Genomic DNA, 23,195 nt, shown 5'->3' with positions numbered 1-23,195 from the left:
GTCCCGCCCATTCACCATGGGTCTTGATTAGTTTACCAGAGCCCTATGAAGGCTCACAAACAGGACCTCAGAGCAACTGCAGCTTGGAGAGACATTCTGAAGACAGCCATTGAAAGCTGATGCTGACAGTCTGGAGAACACCATTTTGAAACGCAACCTGGGAGCAAGCAGACGCCAGCCAAGTACCTTCCCAGCTAACAGAGGTTTTCTGGACGCCAATGGGCTTTCTCCAGTGAAGGTACAATCATGTTTATGCCTTGGTTTGGACACTTGCATGGCCATAGAACTGTAACGTTGTAATCTAATAAACTCCCTTTATAAAAGCTCATCCATTTCTGGTATTTTGCATAGTGGCAGCATTACCGAACCAGAACAGCATTGTACGTAACATGCCATTTTTACATTTTTGTGTAAATCTACATTTTTAATTGATGCAAAAATATTAGATACTTAATAAATCCTTTGATTGATTTATATCATGTATTAATTCCAATTAAAAGGTTTCCTAAGACATATTTTTTTTAATACTGTGAAATATCTTTTAAAAAATAAATGTTAGGTCATTTGTTTTTAAATTTCAGGTGTGAAGAATAAAGTAATTGGTCTCTTTAAATCCTTTTATTGGGTAGATGTGAATTTTCCATTCCTTAATTCCCATGGAAATTTAAGGAACAAGAAGAGCAGCATATTGTTTAAATTACTCATAAGCTAAAAACATCTTCTCTCATTGGGTCTGCTTTCTTTCCTGATGTCTTCGTTCATTGTAAAATTATCTATTTTATATATGATTCTTCCAGGACAACCTCTTCTGGTGGCCATGTTGGACCCGTAAGAAGCCAACCCATCATCTCTTGTCTGATGAGCAAGATTTATGTCACTTTTTACATTTTTTACATTTTCCAAAATGTAACAAATTAGGTAAACATTACATAATCCACTTTCTCTCCCAAACAGTGATGGAAAGTAAGTACTTGGATTTCATGCCTTTTCAAACAACACAAGTTATGTAAAATTTGAGCTCTTTTATGGTTATTTTAAGCACACACTTTTTATTACTGAGAGACTTAAATATGAAGACATTTAAATTTTGGATTTTAAAAAAAATGTATAGGAATGACATGGGTAGAATATATTTTGTCAGTCTCAAACTTAGTTGGCTCAATGTTGCCACTAGAGTAAAATTTTGTGGGGACTAATCTAAAGTTCCATATAAAGTGCTGTTATTGTTTATTTTTGGATCCTGATACTAGCAGCGAAAAGAAAGTACGGCTAATGTTGACTACAAATGTGAAAATCCACAAAGAATCACTAAAAAATTAATAGCCATGCCTCAGTTAAATTTGTATACTTTTTTAAAGGACATTTTCAAAAGTTGAGGGTACTCTCAATTAAATAAAACACAACCAGGGTTTCAATTTAACCCCAGAATTTGTTCCTTAAATAAAAAAAGAAGTCCAAACTTTCTCTGCTATTTACAGTTCCTTCTTTGGGATAAATCCCAATATTTGGACACCAGAATCTGAGCATCAAAACCCACAGATACACATGTGCCATTTTATGCCTGCAAACTCTCTACTGTTTAAGGTAAAACCACCAGGGTGCCTCCCCTCTCATTTCTTTACTCCACAGAAATCTCAAAGAGTATATTCCAAATGTATCCAGAGTAGGAAATAGTACAATTTCAATCACAACCCACATATATACATGCATAAGTAAAACAAGAATTTTCCAAAATAATACATAAACAAAAGTTTTCCTTCCTACATGAGATGGGCCCTGATGACTTCCATCCTATTCCACGGGCTTCTGTTTTGTTTAAAATACTGGCCTTGATTCACCTCCACAAGTAGGCTGTGACTTCTAGTTTGAAAATCAGTACTTTAGAGCCTTGCCATTAAAAAGCTGGTCCTCGGAAGCAAGAAGCTGTCACAAGATAAACAAACCAAGGTCCATCCGTACACTGGAGTATTATTCAGTGATATGACAAAATGAGCTGCCAAGCTAGGAAAAGACATGGAGGAAACTTGAAAGCATATTGCTAAGTGAAAGAAACCAGTTGGCAAAAAACTGCATTCTGTATGATTGCAACTACATGCCATTCTGGAAAAGGCAAATCTATGGAGACAGCCAAAAGATCACTGGTTGCCAGGGGAGGGGGCACTGGAAGGATGGATGAATGAACGGAGCACAGGGCACTTTTAGGGCAATGAAGCTATTCTGTATGATATGCAATTATGCATTTGTTAAAAGCCACAGAACTGAATAACATGAAGAGAGGATCCTAATGAAAACTATGGACTTTAGTGGATAACAATGGATCAATATTGATTCATCAATTGTAAGAAATGAACCACCCTCATGCAAGATGTTAATAATAGGGAAACCTGGGTTCAGAGTGGGGGGAGTGGGTTATATAGAAACTTACTTTTTATGCAATTTTCTGTAAACCTGAAACTACTCTAAAAAATAAAGTCTATTATAAAAATAATTTTTTTAAAAAAGTTTGTCTTCAGACCAGCAACTCTGGCAACACCTGGGAACATGTTGGAAATGCAAGCTTGCAAGGCCTACCCCGGGCCTCCTGAATCAGAATCCACCTTTTAACAAGACCCCCAGGTAACTCAGGTGCACATTAAGTTTGAAAAGCCCTGCTCTGCAACATACAACTGAGCAATGCGTATCTGCTGCCTGAACTCAATTTAAACCAAGACGGTGCCTTTAAACAATCTTTTTTCAGAGGAGCACCACTGTTCCACCAAGTTCAAGAGGCAACATACTTTATACAGGAAGGTTGTGTGCAGATGAAAATTCATTCTCAGTTTTACCAACTGCATCCCACGGACTTTTCCATCACCGGCACAGGTTTCCGTGTATGGCATCCCCGGGCTTCCGGGAGATGCTGAATTGACTGCAGGAGATCTGGGAGCCCTCCCCACCCCCACCCCACCCTCCCTATTGCCTATAAGAATGTCTGCATGTACTTATTCTGGGGAGAAAATTCATAGCATTCACCAAATTTTTAAGGGTTCACTGATTCAAAAGAGTTAAAACACTGCCTTGGAGGACATGTTATTTCTGTAATAAACTGGCTGGTGGTTACAACCACACCTGCAAAGGAGGACAGAGAAGCGTAGAGAGTGGGTGAGTTCTGATTCGGGCCATCTGTCCCAGGAAACAGCAACAAAATCCTTCACTGTGACCACTGCCTACTTAGGTCAATCAACACATACATATATTAAGTATTTCCAGAGGAAAGAACCTGGATTTGATGCTGCCAGCAATTCTGTACGTCTTCTATGACCACTGCACATCTCTGTTTGCTTTTGAAAATATATTTTCTTTTATTTCTGTTAAACAAGTTATATAGGAAACCAGGAAATTTACAAATGTAAAAGGAAGAAACAATAGATAACTTGCAAAGTTTAGAAGCTAAGGGAAAAACAACAAAAGGAAATATCAATAGGTGCAAACAAATAAAATTATTTCCCCTCATATGGGTATTGAAAAGGAAAATAATAAAAACTACAAGGCAAAAAATAAAATCATTGAAAACAACCTGTGCAACAAATGTGACATAGTTGGGAGTGAATAACATTAAAATATAATTCATACAAATTGTCAAGAACAGTGCTAAAACTTCTGAATCCAAACTCTGTGAACCCTTCCCAAATGTGTCAATAGCTGCTCAAACCAAATCACCCAGCTGTTCAAACCAAAAACTGGGCGTCATCTTTGACTCCCCTGTGTATCAAATCCATCAGCAAATTATACCTTTTCTACCTTCAAAACATATCCCCAGTCTGATCACTTCTCACCGTATTCACTGCCACTGCCCTGGTCCTTGGCAGTGACCTCCCAAAGGCCTCCCAGCTTCAACTCCTGCCCCACCTCCCTGCAGCCTGTTCTCTACATAGCAGCCAACACTATTCTTTTAAAACGTCAACAGAGAGGTGGGCAAGATGGTGGATTGGTGAGGTGTATGTTTTAGTTACTCCTCCAGGGAAGTAGGTAGAAAGCCAGGAACTGCGTGGACTGGACACCACAGAGCAATCTGACTTTGGGCATACTTCATACAACACTCATGAAAACGTGGAACTGCTGAGATCAGCGAAATCTGTTTTTGTGGGCAGGGGACCCGCGCCCCTCCCTGCCAGGCTCAGTCCCGTGGGAGGAGGGGCTGTCAGCACCGGGAAGGAGAAGGAAGAACTGCAGTGGCAGCTCTTATCGGAAACTCATTCTACTGATCCAAACTCCAACCATAGATAGACTGAGACCAAACACCAGAGAATCTGAGAGCAGCCAGCCCAGCAGAGAGGAGATAGGCATAGCAAAAAAACAGCAAGACAAACTCAAAAATAAAAACGGATGCTTTTTGGAGTTCTGGTGAAAATAGAAAGGGGAAGGGCAGAGCTTAGGCCCGCAGGCTCATTTGCAAAACCTAAAGAAAAACTGATCTCTCTGCCCCCTGGATCTTTCCTTAATAACCCTAATTGCTTTGTCTCTTAGCATTTCAATAACGCATTAGATCTGCCAGGAGGGCCCTTTTTTTTTTCTTTTTTTTTTTTAGTCTTTTTTTCATTTTCTAAAACAATTACTCTAAGAAGCCCAATACAGAAAGCCTCAAAGACTTGCAATTTGGGCAGGTCAAGACAAGAGCAGAACTGGGAGCTCTGAGACAAAAGGCAGTAATTCAGTGGCTGAGAAAATTCACTAAACACTACAACTTCCCAAGAAAAGGGGGGCATCCTCTCACAGCCATCATCCTGGTGGACAGGAAACACTCCTGCCCATCACTGGCCCCATAGCCCAGAGCTGCCCCAGACAACCCAGTGTGATGGAAGTACTTACAATAACATGCGTACACCACAAAATTGGGCGTGGACATTAGCCTTTCCTGCACCCTCAGCTGGTTGTCCCACAGTTGGGAAGGTGGAGCTGTGTGAATTCACAACCACCATTCAGACATCATTTCAGCAGACTGGGAGCCACCCTACACAGACCGGCAGCCCAGAACCTCCCTACGGGAATGGCACTCACCTGTGGCATAGCACAGTCATCCCTCAACAGAAGACCAGGGGGTGCAAGGCCTGGAAGAGCGACCCACTTGCAAGTCTCAGGAGCCATACACCAATACCAAGGACTTGTGAGTCAGTGGCAGAGACAAACTGTGTCAGGACTGAACTGAAGGATTAGACTATTGCAGCAGCTTTAAAACTCCAGGAACACCAGGGAGATTTGGTTGTTAGAGCCGCCGCCCTCCCTGACCACCCAGACACACACCCTTTATAGGGCTGGCAACACCAACTACACATGCAAGCTTGGTACACCAACTGGACCCCACAAGACTTACTCCCCCACTCACCACAGAGGCAAAGCGAGGGAGAACTGGCTTGAGGGGAACAGGTGGCTCACAGACGCCACCTGCTGGTTAGTCACAGAAAGTGTACTCCACGAAGCTGTAGACCTGACAAATTAGAGATAAGGATTTCAATTGGTCTACAAATCCTAAAAGAACCCTACCAAGTTAAGCAAATGCCAAGAGGCCAAAAACAACAGAAAATTTTAAAGCACATTAAAAAATCTGACGATATGGATAACCCAAGCCCAAGCCCCCAAATCAAAAGACTAGAAGAAATACAATACTTAGAGCAACTAATTAACTAACTAAAGATGAACGATGAGACCATGGCATGGGATATAAAGGACATCAAGAAGAGCATGGAACAGGATATAAAGGACATCATGAAGACCCTAGAAGAGCATAAAGAAGACATTGCAAGACTAAATAAAAAAATAGATAATCTTATGGAAATTAAAGAAACTGTTGACCGAATTAAAAAGATTCTGGATACTCATAGTACAAGATTAGAGGAAGTTTAACAATGAATCAGTGACCTGGAAGATCACAGAATGGGAAATGAAAGCACAAAAGAAAGAACAGGGAAAAAAAATTGAAAAAATCGAAACGGACCTCAGGGATATGATAGATAACATAAAACGTCCAAATATAAGATTCATTGGTGTTCCAGAAGGAGAAGAAAAGGGTAAAGGTCTAGGGAGAGTATTCAAAGAAATTGTTGGGGAAAACTTCCCAAATCTTCTAAACAACATAAATACACAAATCATAAATGCCCAGTGAACTCCAAATAGAATAAATCCAAATAAACCTACTCCAAGACATATTCTGATCACACTGTCAAATACGGAACAGAAGGAGCAAGTTCTGAAAGCAGCAAGAGAAAAGCAATTCACCACATACAAAGGAAACAGCATAAGACTAAGTAGTGACTACTCAGCAGCCACCATGGAGGCAAGAAGGCAGTGGCATGACATATTTAAAATTCTGAGTGAGAAAAATTTCCAACCAAGAATACTTTAGCCAGCAAAGCTCCCCTTCAAATTTGAGGGAGAGCTTAAATTTTTCACAGACAAACAAATGGTGAGAGAATTTGCTAACAAGAGACCTGCCCTACTGGAGACACTAAAGGGAGCCCTACAGACAGAGAAACGAAGAAAGGACAGAGAGACTTGGAGAAAGGTTCAGTACTAAAGAGATTCGGTATGGGTACATTAAAGGATATTAATAGAGAGAGGGAAAAATATATACGACAAACATAAACCAAAGGATAAGATGGCTGATTCAAGAAATGCCTTCACGGTTATAACACTGAATGTAAATGGATTAAACTCACCAATTAAAAGGTATAGATTTGCAGAATGGATCAAAAAAATGAACCATCAACATGCTGCATACAAGAGACTCATCTTACACACAGGGACACAAAGAAATTGAAAGTGAAAGGATGGAAAAAATATTTCATGCCAGCTACAGCCAAAAGAAAGCAGGTGTAGCAATATTAATCTCAGATAAAATAGACTTTAAATGCGGGGATATTTTAAGAGACAAAGAAGGTCACTACATACTAATAAAAGGGGCAATTCAACAAGAAGAAATAACAATCATAAATGTTTATGCACCCAATCAAGGTGCCACAAAATACATGAGACAAACACTGGCAAAACTAACAGAAGCAATTGATGTTTCCACAATAATTGTGGGAGACTTCAACATATCACTCTCTCCTATAGATAGATCAACCAGACAGAAGACCAATAAGGAAATTGAAAACCTAAACAATCTGATAAATGAATTGGATTTAACAGACATATATAGAACATTACATCCCAAATCACCAGGATACACATACATCTCTAGTGCTCATGGGACTTTCTCCAGAATAGATCATATGCTGGGACATAAAACAAGGCTCAATAAATTTAAAAAGATTGAAATTATTCAAAGCACATTCTCTGACCACAATGGAATACAATTAGAAGTCAATAATCCTAAGAGACTTAGAAAATTCACAAATACCTGGAGGTTAAACAACACACTTCCAAACAATCAGTGGGTTAAAGAAGAAATAGCAAGAGAAATTGCTAAATATATAGAGACGAATGAAAATGAGAACACAGCATACCAAAACCTATGGGATGCAGCAAAAGTGGTACTGAGGGGGAAATTTATAACACTAAACACATATATTAAAAAGGAAGAAAGAGCCAAAATCAAAGAACTAATGGATCAACTGAAAAAGCTAGAAAATGAACAGCAAACCAATCCTAAACCAAGTAGAAGAAAAGAAATAACAAGGAATAAAGCAGAAATGACATAGAGAACAAAAAAAACAATAGAGAGGATAAATAACACCAAAAGTTGGTTCTTTGAGAAGATCAAAAAGATTCACAAGCCCCTAGCTAGACTGAGAAAATCAAAATGAGAGAAGACCCATATAAACAAAATAATGAATGAGAAAGGTGACATTACTGCAGATCCCAAGGAAATTAAAAAAATTATAAGAGGGTACTATGAACAACTGTACGGCAACAAACTGGATAATGTAGAGGAAATGGACAATTTCCTGGAAACATATGAACAACCTAGACTGACCAGAGAAGAAACAGAAGACCTCAACCAACCAATCACAATCAAAGACATCCAATCAGTCATCAAAAAGCTTCCCACAAATAAATGCCCAGGGCCAGATGGCTTCACAGGGGAATTCTACCAAACTTTTCAAAAAGAACTGACACCAAACTTACTTAAACTATTTCAAAACACTGAAGAAAATGGAACACTACCTAACACATTTTATGAAGCTAACATCAATCTAATACCAAAATCCGGCAAAGATGCCACAAAAAAAGGAAAACTACCAGCCAATCTCCCTAATGAATGTACATGCAAAAATCCTCAACAAAATACTTGCAAATCGAATCCAAAGACACATTAAAAAAATCATACACCATGACCAAGTGGGGTTCATTCCAGGCATGCAAGGATGGTTCAACATAAGAAAATCAATCAATGTATTACAACACATTAACAAATCAAAAGGGAAAAATCAAATGATCATCTCAATAGATGCTGAAAAAGCATTCAACAAAATCCAACATCCCTTTTTGATAAAAACACTTCAAAAGGTAGGAATTGAAGGAAACTTCCTCAATATGATAAAGAGCATATATGAAAAACCCACAGCCAGCATAGTACTCAATGGTGAGAGACTGAAAGCCTTCCCCCTAAGATCAGGAACAAGACAAGAATGCCCGCTATCACCACTGTTATTCAACATTGTGCTGGAAGTGCTAGCCAGGGCAATCCGGCAAGACAAAGAAATAAAACGCATCCAAATTGGAAAGGAAGAAGTAAAACTGTCATTGTTTGCAGATGATATGATCTTATATCTGGAAAACCCCAAGAAAACGACAATACAGCTACTAGAGCTAACAAACAAATTTAGCAAAGTAGCAGGATACAAGATTAATGCACATAAGTCAGTAATGTTTCTATATGCTAGAAATGAACAAACTGAAGAGACACTCAAGAAAAAGATACCGTTTTCAATAGCAACTAAAAAAATCAAGTACCTAGGAATAAACTTAACCAAAGATGTAAAATACCTATACAAAGAAAACTACATAACTCTACTAAAAGAAATAGAAGGGGGCCTTAAAAGATGGAAAAATATTCCATGTTCATGGATAGGAAGGCTAAATGTCATTAAGATGTCAATTCTACCCAAACTCATCTACAGATTCAACGCAATCCCAATCAAAATTCCATCAACCTACTTTGCAGACTTGGAAAAGCTAGTTATCAAATTTATTTGGAAAGGGAAGATGCCTCAAATTGCTAAAGACACTCTAAAAAAGAAAAACCAAGTGGGAGGACTTACACTCCCTGACTTTGAGGCTTATTATAAAGCCACAGTATTCAAAACAGCATGGTACTGGCACAAAGATAGACATATAGATCAATGGAATCGAATTGAGAATTCGGAGATAGACCCCCAGATCTATGGCCGACTGATCTTTGATAAGGCCCCCAAAGCCACTGAACTGGGTCATAAAGGTCTTTTCAACAAATGGGGCTGGGAGAGTTGGATATCCATATCCAAAAGAATGAAAGAGGACCCCTACCTCACACCCTACACAAAAATTAACTCAAAATGGACCAAAGATCTCAATATAAAAGAAAGCACCATAAAACTCCTAGAAGATAATGTAGGAAAACATCTTCAAGACCTTGTATTAGGTGGCCACTTCCTAGACTTTACACCCAAAGCACAAGCAACAAAAGAAAAAATAGATAAATGGGAACTCCTCAAGCTTAGAAGTTTCTGTACCTCAAAGGAATTTCTCAAAAAGGTAAAGAGGCAGCCAACTCAATGGGAAAAAATTTGGGGGGACCATGTATCTGACAAAAGACTGATATCTTGCATATATAAAGAAATCCTACAACTCAATGACGATAGTACAGACAGGCCAATTATAAAATGGGCAAAAGTTATGAAAAGACAGTTATCTGAAGAGGAAATACAAATGGCCAAGAAACACATGAAAAATGTTCAGCTTCACTAGCTATTAGAGAGATGCAAATTAAGACCACAGTGAGATACCATCTCACACCAATTAGAATGGCTGCCATTAAACAAACACAAAACTACAAATGCTGGAGGGGATGTGGAGAAATTGGAACTCTTATTCATTGTTGGTGGGACTGTATAATGGTTCAGCCACTCTGGAAGTCAGTCTGGCAGTTCCTTAGAAAACTAGATATAGAGATACCCTTCGATCCAGCGATTGCACTTCTCGGTATATACCTGGAAGATCGGAGAGCAGTGACACGAACAGATATCTGCACACCAATGTTCATAGCAGCATTATTCACAATTGCCAAGAGATGGAAACAACCCAAATGTCCTTCAACAGATGAGTGGATAAATAAAATGTGGTATATACACACGATGGAATACTACGCGGCAGTAAGAAGAAACGATGGGAAACATATGACAACATGGATGAACCTTGAAGACATAATGCCGAGCAAAATAAGCCAGGCACAAAAAGAGAAATATTATATGCTACCACTAATGTGAACTTTGAAAAATGTAAAACAAATGGTTTATAATGTAGAATGTAGGGGAACTAACAATAGAGAGCAATTAAGGAAGGGGGAACAATAATCCAAGAAGAACAGATAAGCTATCATGGGTAAATTTAACGTTCTGGGAATGCCCAGGAATGACTATGGTCTGTTAATTTCTGATGGGTATAGTAGGAACAAGTTCACAGAAATGTTGCTATATTAGGTTACTTTCTTGGGGTAGAGTAAGAACACATTGGAAGTAAAGTAATCTTAGGTTAGTTGTCTTTCTCTTACTCCCTTGTTATGGTCTCTTTGAAATGTTCTTTTATTGTGTTTTTTTTTTTTATTCTTTTTTAGTTTTTTTAATTTTTCATACAGTTGATTTAGAAAAGAAAAAAAAGTTTAAAAAAAAAAAAAATATGCAGAGCCCCCTTGAGGAGCTGGTGGAGAATGCAGGGGTATTCGCCTACCCCACCTCGATGGTTGCTAACATGACCACAGACATAGGGGACTGGTGGTTTGATGGGTTGAGCCCTCTACCACAGGTTTTACCCTTGGGAAGACTGTTGCAGCAAAGGAGAGGCTAGGCCTCCCTATATTTGTGCCTAAGAGTCTCCTCCTGAATGCCTCTTTGTTGCTCAGATGTGGCCCTCTCTCTCTGGCTAAGCCAACTTGAAAGGTGAAATCACTGCCCTCCCCCCTACGTGGGATCAGACACCTAGGGGAGTGAATCTCCCTGGCAACGTGGAATATGACTCCCGGGGAGGAATGTAGCCCCAGCATCGTGGGATGGAGAACATCTTCTTGACCAAAAGGGGGATGTGAAAGAAAATGAAATAAGCTTCAGTGGCAGAGAGATTCCAAAAGGAGCCGAGAGGTCACTCTGGTGGGCACTCTTACGCACAATATAGACAACCCTTTTTAGGTTCTAATGAATTGGGGTAGCTGGTGGTGGATACCTGACACTATCAAACTACAACCCAGAACCCATGAATCTTGAAGACAATTGTATAAAAATGTGGCTTATGAGGGGGGACAGTGGGATTGGGGGGGCCATAGGGATCACACTCCTGTTTGTCTAGTTTGTGGATGGATGAGTGGCAGGTGGGGGAAGGAAACAAACAGACAAACAGACAGACAAGGGCGCCCAGTGCTCTTTTTTACTTTAGTTGCTCTTTTTCACTTTAATTATTATTCTGGTTATTTTTGTGTGTGGTAATGAGGGTGTTGGGGATTGATTTAGGTGATGAATGTACAACTATGTAATGGTACTGTGAACAATCAAATGTACGATTTGTTTTGTATGACTGTGTGGTATGTGAATATATCTCAAAAAATTAATAAAAAAAAAGCTTCAACAAATGTCAATTATGCTGCACTAAAGCTATTAAAAAAAAAAATCCTCAATCAGATCATGTTACCCTTTGGCTTAAAACTCTATATGGATCTCCACTCATGCAGAAGAAAATTGAAATGTCCTTATCCTTGCTTCTCAGGACTTTATGAAATGGCCCCACCATAACCCCATGTCCCACAGCCCTACCCTCCTGCCACATCAGCCCCCAGTCTCCTGCCAATCAAGCCCTGCCTCAGGGCCTTTGCACACGCTACTCCCTCTCTCTGGGTCACTCTTCCACAGACCACACGGTTCATTCTCTCACTTCCTTCACACCTCTGCTTGAATGTCTCCTCCTCACAACCTCCAGTTTAAAGTGTCCCCTTTCCCTCCATTCCTCTTCTGCTCACTCTGCTTTTGTCCTAAAGACTTCCAACCAGCTTCCCTGTATGTATTCGTTTGAGCATATTCTCCCTCGATAACTAGAATGTCAGCTCCATGCAAGCAGGGACCTAATCTGTTTGGATCATGCTGTATCCCCAGCAATGTTGAATGATTTTGTTGACATGGGTCAAAAAAAACTCACAAAAGAGAAAATGTAATTTGTTGGTAAGTGATAAGTGTATGAAAAGATGGCCAAATAAATTCCCAAATAAAATACCATCTGTAAAACTCTAATTGCCAGCAAAGGTTAAAAAGCACAGTAGAATATGATTAAAATGGTACTGTCAAATATTTCTTGGGGGGAGTATAAAAGGGAACACTTAGGAGGGGAGCTATTGGTATCAAAAGCCTTAAAAATCTTCCTTTCCCTTGAAATAGTCAAGGTTTCTGATCAGAGAAGTGCTGGAGCAGGCAATCTTCTAGGGGACGACCCTGGCAGCTGGCACAGGGGCCAGAAAGCGGCAGGCAGAGACGAGCTCAAGGGCACAGGAAGAGCATAAGAGGACAGCGGCAGAAAGCCGCAGATGGGAGAGTAGTTCAAGACTCGTCTGACAGTACGAATGAGAGACTGTGGACCTGCGTTTGTGCTGGAAAGAAAAGGTGCTATGAATTAGATACAAAAGTGGAAGGTGAAAGAGAGAAAAGAGTTAAAGATATTCTTTAAATTTTAAGACTGGTGACTGGGAGACATGACCATCATGACAAAAAGGAGAAGGATTAACAAAAAAGCTTAAATGAGGATGATGAGGGTGGTAACGATGCTAATGCTATTTATCCAACACTGCTCTAGAACCGGCAGATGCTATCACCCTCATTTTACTGAGAAGGGACCCAAGGCTCAGAGGGGCTCTGTAACTTGCCCAAGGTCACTGAGCAAGCATATGCCTGGGACTGAGAAGCAGGTGGTATGCCTTCACAGCCTGTCCGCTTACCCACGACTCCACAGCTCCCTTGTCTCAAAGGAAACGGGCAAGCAGTGGACGGTGCTGTTGATAACACAGCCCCGACCATGGACGCTGCACTCTCTGCAGCCCCGGACAGGTCGCCTAAGCTCTGGATTAAGTGCAAAAGTGTGTGTGAAGCTGCTCGGAAGCTTGAAAGCAAGACAGAAATGGGATCATCATTGCTCCGAATAGTTGCTGAGTTGAAGGCATCTGCACCCACATCTGGGTCAGGTGTTAGCAGGCACCTGGCAATGTGAGGCTGGGGCTTGGGGACGCAATCAGAGCTGGAATGAAAGATACCAGAGTCACCTGTACAGAGGGGCTAACCAAGGCTATGGGAGTTTGAGATCAGAAGGTAAAGAAGATGTAAAAGGAAGAGGAGAAGGAGGAGATTAAATCATGGAAAGTTGGGTGCACTATGTCCTGAACTCATCGTACCCTAAGCTAACCTCCAGTTCATGTGTCCCCCACATCAGTGGCCCAAACGTTGTCTTGCAACAAAAACAATTTGCACAGCGAAACCGCACAGGGCAGAGCTACGTGAGCAGCTGTGGTGTCAACCGTGCCAGTGTCTCTAAAACTCTCCACCGCTGGCGGCTGACCATTTGAAAAGTTCTTGATTTGAATTCCTGGTAAGTTACTTTCCTACAGGGTGGAAGAAGCACAAGCCACCCTTGTCTCCTGGGCTCCATTACACCCAATTCTGGAGCCAGAGAAACAAACTGATGTTTTGAAACACAAGTTCGAACAATGTCCTCTAAACCCTCAGAGGTATGACTAGGATATCGAGCAGTCAGACAGAACAGTGCAACCTCCAGTGTAGACAGAAGCCTCAGTTCAGCTGGTAAATACGTATCACTTGACTACCTGTGGCTTTCAGAAGCAGGGTTCACAGAAGCACAACAGGTGCTCATTCAAATGCAGCTTCCTGTGCCCCCCACACATGCTTACTGGAGAAGAATCTTTAGGGGAGGACCCAAAAGCTGCCCTTCATAAGCTCCCCAGAACCACCTCTGTAGGAAAACTGCCCAGACGGGATCTAGGAAAACCACGCACAACTTCTAACCATCCTCCTGGGAAGTGGTCTGCATCCTCTCCAAGCCTGCACCTCCTGGTTCAGCTGCTGCCCTCAATCAAAGTCAATGTCACTGAACCTTACTGAGGAGTCACCAAGCCAGTGGGAGGGATTGTGCACGTGCTCGGGGAAAACCCCACTGCACAACTGAACACAGCCCAGATGGGTAGAGGGACTGAGGCTGTAGAATCAGCCCAAGAGCACATCCCAGCACCACTGCCCTGAGGGCACAGAACACCAGCAAGGAGAGGCAGAAAGGAGAACACAGCTGGAGCAAAGCCCACAGAAAGTAAATCTCTCGGCAGATGGTAGACGTCTCCTTCTTTTTTGCCATATCCTTTATCTTGATATTTATAAGCAATGTTATTTTTCTGATTAAAAAAATAATGCAGTCACTGGAAATTTTAGGAAACCTGCTCTCCTATTTTCAATTAAGTGCCAATTAAAATTAAGTGCAAAAAACGAAAATGCAAAAAAAAAAAAAAAGTTCAGTTATAATCAGCCACCAAGTCACCAGGCTCGTCTGGATGCGCTAAGCCTGCTGGAATCTGATCAAAGCTGATTTATTGTGAAAAAATAGGCAGTGTATCAAAGGCTTGTATCAGCTTCAGAGTACACAGACTTTGGGGGGAAAACTCCATCTCTGTTGAGCATATCCTCAAAAGGATAAACTTTCCACCTTCCCGTGAAGCAAAGGTACTATAAATCATTTTTGCAAATGTGTGCAAAATGCTTGTAACTCAGTGTCTTTTGTCAGTCAGGTGGGAGCCAGGTAGCGAAATGCACCCTTCTTATGGTGATGGAATAAATCATGGTACGTGGCGTGATCCCTTATGCAGGATTCAGACTGGGGGACTTTTTGCATCTGCTTTGTGTTATTTTAAAAGAATCCTGCTCATCTGCTGAGTTCACAGGCTTCCCAGCGACCCGTGTGTAATGCTGGCTACTTCTTAAAACTCTTTTAGACTCTTCCTTCTATAAAACATAAGCAGAGCTTACATTTAGCTCTTTTATAGTCAGAAATATTTAGTGTTACTTCCAGAGCAGCAGCCACAGAATTACGTGGAAAAGAAGTCAGTTCATCAGTTTACTTAGTGGGAAGAACCTACTGACCTTTAATCTGTTCAATTCTTTCCAGAATATGTCTCCATTCTGCCTTTCCTTTCTCTACTGATAGTATGTAAGAATTATACTAATTTGTATGCTAATACAATAGTATGTAATCATTATATTATTATATCAATAATAAGTGCTTACCATGTGCCAGGCTGTGTGGGCTAAATGCTTTATATACATTACCTAATTTAATCTTCCCAGTTCTATAAGGCAAAAGCATTATTATCATTCCCATTCTACAGATGAGGAAACTGAGACCACTGGTAAGCGGTGGAGCCAAGCCTCAAATCTAGACGATCTGACCATGATACTCTTACAAAAAAAATAACAAAAATACTAAAGTTAAAGAAAAAATATACATGAGGGAAAAATCCTAATTAGAAATGAATGCTGAGTAAGTTATTTTTTAGTCCTTCTCCAATGGTGAAGCAACCAGAAATGTGAAGAGAGATTTCGTTTATCCTGTGGTCAAATGTTTATAACTGATCCTCACCCAAAAGTCTTGAAGAACAATATCTAGAGATACTGAGCTGGGAGGTGCTAGGTGAGCTGGATGCTGATGGGTAAGGTGACAGATGATGGGTGAGACGGGCAATGAAGGTGAGCTGGATGCTAATGGGTGAGCAGGGTTGTGATGTGTGAGGTGGGAGGTGATGAGTGAGGAGGGAGGTGCTGGGTGAGCTGGGAGGTGATGGATGAGGAGGGAGGTGATGGGTGAGCTGGGAATGATAGGTGAGGAGGGAGGTGATGGTGAGGAGGGCGGTGAAGGGTGAGGAGGGAGGTGATGGATGAAGAGGGAGGTGATGGGTGAGGAGGGAGATGAAGGGTGAGGAGGGAGGTGATGGGTGAGGAGGGAGGTGATGGGTGAGGAGGGAGGTGATGGGTGAGGAGGAAGATGAAGGGTGAGGAGGGAGGTGATGGGTGAGGAGGGAGGTGATGGGTGAGGAGGAAGATGAAGGGTGAGGAGGGAGGTGAAGGGTGAGGAGGGAGGTGATGGGTGAGGAGGGAGGTGATGGGTGAGGAGGGAGATGAAGGGTGAGGAGGGAGGTGAAGGGTGAGGAGGGAGGTGATGGGTGAGGAGGGAGATGAAGGGTGAGGAGGGAGGTGAAGGGTGAGGAGGGAGGTGATGGGTGAGGAGGGAGATGAAGGGTGAGGAGGGAGGTGATGGGTGAGGAGGGAGGTGAAGGGTGAGGAGGGAGGTGAAGGGTGAGGAGGGAGGTGATGGGTGAGGAGGGAGATGAAGGGTGAGGAGGGAGGTGAAGGGTGAGGAGGGAGGTGATGGGTGAGGAGGGAGGTGATGGGTGAGGAGGGAGATGAAGGGTGAGGAGGGAGGTGAAGGGTGAGGAGGGAGGTGAGGGTGAGGAGGGAGATGAAGGGTGAGGAGGGAGGTGATGGGTGAGGAGGGAGGTGATGGGTGAGGAGGAAGATGAAGGGTGAGGAGGGAGGTGAAGGGTGAGGAGGGAGGTGATGGGTGAGGAGGGAGGTGATGGGTGAGGAGGAAGATGAAGGGTGAGGAGGGAGGTGAAGGGTGAGGAGGGAGGTGATGGGTGAGAAGGGAGGTGATGGGTGAGCTGGGAGGCGATGGGTGAGGAGGGAGGTGATGGGTGAGCTGGGAATGATAGGTGAGGAGGGAGGTGAAAGGTGAGGAGGAAGGTGATGGTGAGGAGGGCGGTGAAGGGTGAGGAGGGAGATGAAGGGTGAGGAGGGAGGTGATGGGTGAGGAGGGAGGTGAAGAGTGAGGAGGGAGGGGATGGGTGAGCTGGAGGTGATGGGTGAGTTGGGAGGGGAGGGTGAGGAGGGAGGTGAAGGGTGAGCTGGAAATGATAGTTGAGGAGGGAGGTGAAAGGTGAGGAGGGAGGTGATGAGTGAGCTGGGAGGTGATGGGTGAGCTGGGAGGTGATGAGTGAGCTGGGAGGTGATGAGTGAGGTGGGCAGTGATGGGTGGGCCAATTGGAGCAGATCAAGGAGCCGACCAAAGGCACCCTTCCTTAGACCCTTGTCAAGCCCACTGGACAGTGATTCCAAAAGCCCCTCATTGGCATCCCTCATGGCTGCTGCACCAAGTCCCAGCAGCTTAGGGAATGTGACCTCTGCCCTGATGACAGAGGTGTGTGTTTTTGGTCTTGTGTCCCCCAATTGCAGGTACATGGAAACTTTGATAAACGTTTGCAGTAGGGAGGAAGGAAAGATTGAAGGAGTCAGAAACAGGTTCCAAATCATTCCTCATTGCAAAAGTGTGGGGGGAACACACTCAAAATGAAGGCATATGGACTAGTTCCGTTCAGAAATGACTATGAGCTGCCCTGAGAATCTCGTTCTCACCTTTAGTGCAGACACAGCCTCTGCCTGCTGCTGGGAAGCTACCTGACCCAGGCTCCCATCTCCCTAAGCCATTAAATCGAGGTAGCTCAGATGGTTAACATTAACCGTTTGCTACAGTACAAAGTGCATTACAATTAAAAAAACCCCTTCCCAAATGTGAATTCACCTAAAGCCCCTCACTTAATTCTCCCTTTCTCTTTGTTTACTATTTTAAATTTTTTATTGTAAATATCACACTTGCAAAAGAAGATATATACTATATTTGTACAATTTAAAGAATAAGAAACAAACACCCTTGTAAACACTCTCAACCTAAGAAACAATGACACAACCTCAGAAGTCTCTGCACCCTTCCCCAGAAGCTGCTGCCCCCACACAAGTTAACTCCTATCCCAACTTATGTATTTATCCTGCCTGTGTTTTTTTTTAATAGTTTCACCACATATATGTTTCTGAAAACAGCAGTTTTTACTTTTACCTGTTTTTGATCTTTATATATGGAATCATATTGTATATATTCTCCTGTGACTTTTTCTTTTCTATTCAACATTTGAGAGTCCTTCACAATGATGCATAGATACAGGCTGGAACCTGTAGTTTATTTTTCACTGTTGTATAGTATTCCATTAAAGGACTAGACCACAATTTATTTATTCATTCTTCTGTTGATGGGCATTTGGTTTGTTCCGGATTCTTGCTTATACACATGAGCCCACCCACTGTGATGGGTTCACTCTTTATTTTAGATATGCATGCATCCTTAAAAATGAGGCAATGCCATCTGGGGAGTATAAATATTTATAGGTATGGAAAGAGCTCTGTGCTGCAGAGCTCATGATGACTTATAATGTTTTCACTCAACTCAGTGTTTAAGATATATTCATGCTGAGATAATATGTGGAAACAACATACCCGATAAGGGTTTAATATCCAGAATATACAAAGAAATCCTAAAACTCAGCAAGAAAAAGACAAACAACACAATTAAAAATGGGCAAAAGACTTGAATAGACATTTTTCCAAAGAGGAAATACAAATGGCCAAAAAGCACATGGAAAGATGTTCAACATCACTAGCTCTTAGGGAAATGCAAATCAAATCCATAGTGAGATATTTCACACCCACCAGAATGGCCACTATTTAAAAAAAAAAAAAAAAAACAGAAAAGTACAAATGTTGTAGAGGATGTGGAGAAAGAGCAACACTTATTCACTGCTGGAGAGAATGTAAAATGGTGCAACCCTCAGGAAGCTAAGTATAAAATTGCCCTGATTCTAGGTACATACCCAGAAGAACTGAAAGCAGGGATGTGAACAGACATTTGCACACTGATGTTCATAGCAGCATTATTCACAATTACCAAAAATGGAAGCAACCCAAGTGCCCATCAACAGACGAATGGATAAGCAAAATGTGGTTTATCCATATGACGGAATATTATTCCACTGTAAGAAGGAATGAAGTCCTGATGCATATGACAACATGGACGAAACTGGAGGACATTCTGTTGAGTGAAATAAGCCAAACACAAAAGGACAAATAGTGTTATGATCTCACTGATACGAACTAATCATAATAAGCAAACATAAAGTTAGAGTCTAGAATATAGGTTATCAGGAGATAGAATGGTAGAGAATGGGGAACCGATGCTTAATTTGTGCAGAATTTCTATTTAGGTTGATTCTAAGTGTTTGGAAATGGAGAGAGGTGACGGTAGTACGTTACTGTGATTATGATTAACAGTGCTAAATCATGTGTATGAATGAGGCTGAAAGAAGTTTAAGGTCATATATATGTTACTAGAAGAAAAGCTAGAGGATGAAACATGGGACTGTATAACATTGTGAACCCTGTAGTGGACGATATCTGTGGTGGATAGTACAAATATAAGAATTTTCTTGCATGAGTTACAACAAACACATATCTCTATTGTAAGGTGTTAATAATAGGTGGGCATATGGAAAAATACACCTAATGCAAACTACGGATTATAGTTAACAGTAATATTTTAATATTCTTTAAATATAAAAAACCTATAAAGACAGAATTAAATCAGAGGTTATGTAGGGCTGGGGAAGGATGGAGGGATTGAGAGGTGATTGCTAAGGGGTACAGGGTTTCTCCTTTTGGAGTAATGAAAATATTCTAAAATTGATTGTGGTGATAAATGCACAACTCTGTGATTATACTAAAAGCCAGTGATTGTACACCTTGGATGGACTGTATGATATGTGAATATATCTAAAAAAAACCTGCTTAAAACTAGTTCTCTACACGGACCAGGCCCAGGTCTCACCAGAAATCAGATATTAATGATAATAAACATGACTTTGGGCAAGTAAAAAAAAAAAAAGATATACCCATGTGACTCCATCTATATATTACAGACACAGCAATATTGTATCTTTAAGACTCGGACCATTATCCTCATTTTATAGATCCTAGTAATTAGCTCACAGTAATTTCACACTTAATGAGGTCTCAGTGCTTTACAGGACTAACCCATTTACTCCTCACACTAGCCCTAGAGAGTGAATATTTCCATGTCAGCGCAGGATTTGAATTAAGTCTCCGGACTCCAGAGACTGCGCTCTCTTCCACGACACTAAACTAGATTCGAACACGAGGCTCAGAGAGTTTTCACAACCAGCGGCAGCTCCAGGTTAGCGGATGGTGGACCACGGAGCAGACCCTCCCCTCTCGGTGCGGTCCTGGTTCCACCAGCAAAGAGAACCACTACTGAATGCACCTATCAGGTGTCTCCTTAAAGTGGCAAACTTTATTAATATGCCAATCCTCTTCATCAAAGGTTAGGAAAGGAAAATACCAGGAAGCGGAACTCTTGTTAGAAAATGCGGTCGTGTACACTGAAAACCTCTTTATCAGAATTAGAATGAAAGACAGAAATATGCACAGGATTTGATCAAAATGGGTTTGCTCGTCCTTCTTCCCTGCTGAGGGTAATAGTTCAGTCCACCACTGGCTGTGACAGACTGTAGACTCCCCAGTTTATGGGACAGACATCTAATCGTGTGGACCTAACATGCAAGGACCATATCCATGTGACAAATTACTGTAATTTCTATTATAAGAAAATATTGGAAGGGTCAGCAAAGAAAGGCAAATCAAAATGTGCTAAATGAATGTTACTTGTATCACCTACCCAAGACATGCTAAAATAAAATGTTTTGCTCATTTTATTTGTTTGAATGAACTGCCACTATCATTCATACGGCTTATTTAAATCAGGAGCATTTTGCATTCTATGGCTATAAACCATACCTCTTTCCTTTCTATTCCCAGCTCCTTAAAAGGGTAAAAGCCATTTGTTTCGACAAAAAGGAACTGCAATAAATTATGCAGAATGAATTTCGTAAAAATGAAAGGTATGGAAACGAACTGAAGGACACATAAAGTCTTTATGGGCAGGGGTGTCAGCTTGCACACCTGCAGGGCTAAATCACTGCAGTGGAGAATTCAAGTCCCTTTCAGATGACAAAGGCCTTTCAGCAGCAATGAGCCCAAGACAAAGCCTTCCACTATTAACGTTAACACGTCAAGTGGAATCATTCATGTGCATTTATAAGAACTTCCTCTCCCAGAAATAAAATCTGCACTCCTCAGCACAGAACCAGAAATTTTTCAGCACGGAAAATTGTACTGAATAAACTCCCCAAATCCAGCATTTTAAGGAAACAGTGGAAGAAAATCTATTTTCCTAGCTCTGTTGTCAAGAACACTAATTTTATTTACAAAAAAAATCCAGAAACATTATTCAAATTCAGTAGGTGTAATTTTATAGGTTTATAAAAGAAATAAATGCCTTTAATATCATTTTCTCTACTTCATAGCCAACCTCAGCTATTAGTAACTGCAACTCTGAATTGCCAGATCATCTTCAAAAGACCCAGAGCAATTTGAATTGAAATTTATTTTTAAAATACTCTAAGTTACCATTTCTCAAAATTACCCTTCACTTTATATTTACATCAACCAATCCGATGCTAATAAGATAAATCAGAGTTGAAAACAGCTCATTCCTGAGATCAAATACAGAACATTTCCAATAGAGCACCATTTCAAAGACTGCGTTCCTAGGATTTGTATAAGACTGTTTGCTTAACGAATTAAATTTTAAACTCTGCAATAATTTCTTGCTGACTTAATCTTTTCCCTCTGTTTGGTTAGGTATAAAATGTCAATCAAAAGGAATTTCAATTGTTGACCATCATATTCTGAAATATTGAAGATATCTGCTGTGTCACCTTGCCCAAAAGCTTTTATTGGCATCATGCAGCTTAAGCGACAGCAGGGACTCAAAGAAAAAAGGTTTCCCCCACCTTCTATATGTAACATGGGCACACTTAAATAGATTCCAAATATTTCTGAAGGAACCTTATAACATCCACAAGAGATTTCTCACTTCCATTTCTGTAGACAAAACCATCGTATTTCTGTGTCATATTACACAGAAATCAAATTATGGGGGCCCTAGGCCAAATTCAGAATCAAACTTCCCTAGAGTTACCCCTATTTCTGAAACTTCAGGAGTACCCACAAAGCTCAAAGAATCTATTTAAATTATTATTTCTAATTCCATTTTCAAACAAATCAAATGTGTAAGATTCACATATGGTATATAACCCCCCCCCCAAATGTATTCCTTTTTAAATGTGTATGTGTTTGTGCATGTGATTTTGGCAGGCATTTTAGAATTTAGCCAAAAAAAAAAGGTAAAATTTTCAGCATCATAAACTTTCAACTATAAGCACATTTCCATTTTTAATAAATATTTTAGGCAAAGAAGATAAATTAGTAAAGCATACCAGGACATTTTGGGAAAATGAATTTAAATGGGGAAAGTGAAGAACTGGCCATATAGTCAATTATTTTGGCCAGGGTAGATAAGGAACTAAATAGTACAGATGTAGACAGCCTATACAGATAATAAGTCAAGCCCCAATTTTTCTTTAATTTGTATTTGTGTCAAATGTATTAAAAACCATCACTTCATTTTCACTCTAAGGCTATAATCTGTATGTGTGAGTAGTACTGAAATAAATGGATCAGATCCAATTCAAGAATCATACCCTGAGAACAAATCCTACTTCCTTATTCTCTCACCATTGAAAGCTTGTAAGTGACATGACAAGCTGTTGAAATGTTGGCATGCCCAGATCAACACTGGAAACCCAAGCATTTACCTTCTGGTCTCTTCCTAGGTAATTCCAGGCAAGAGTTAAGGAGATGGAATCAAAACAGAAGAATTTGGATATGGTTTTATACATTAACTTAGGAATCAAAAAACTGTGTGTGTAAAGGGACCGAGAGTAAATATTTTCAGCTTTGCAGGCCGTGCAGTCTTTGTCTCTACTACTGAACTCCACCATCGTGGCATGAAAACAGCATTAAATAATATGTAAACAAATGTGCATGTTTCAGTAAAACTTTATTTATGGACACCAAAATTTGAATTTCATGTTATTTTTATCTGTCATGAAATATTACTCTTCCGATTTTTTTCAA

At 40.8% G+C, this 23,195-nt stretch overlaps 1 protein-coding gene across 1 annotated transcript in view; it reads right to left on the bottom strand.

The window, feature by feature from the left end:
* The window catches only part of ERG (ETS transcription factor ERG), a 199,640-nt gene that overhangs the window by 176,259 nt on the left and 186 nt on the right, over window positions 1–23,195 (bottom strand). The window lies entirely within an intron of this gene.

The sequence above is a fragment of the Choloepus didactylus genome, chromosome 1 (genome assembly GCF_015220235.1).
Source record: "Choloepus didactylus isolate mChoDid1 chromosome 1, mChoDid1.pri, whole genome shotgun sequence".
Classification (NCBI taxonomy): Eukaryota; Metazoa; Chordata; class Mammalia; order Pilosa; family Megalonychidae; genus Choloepus; species Choloepus didactylus.
Note: the sequence above shows the minus strand (reverse complement) of the source record. Positions and strands in the feature narration are given on the sequence as shown.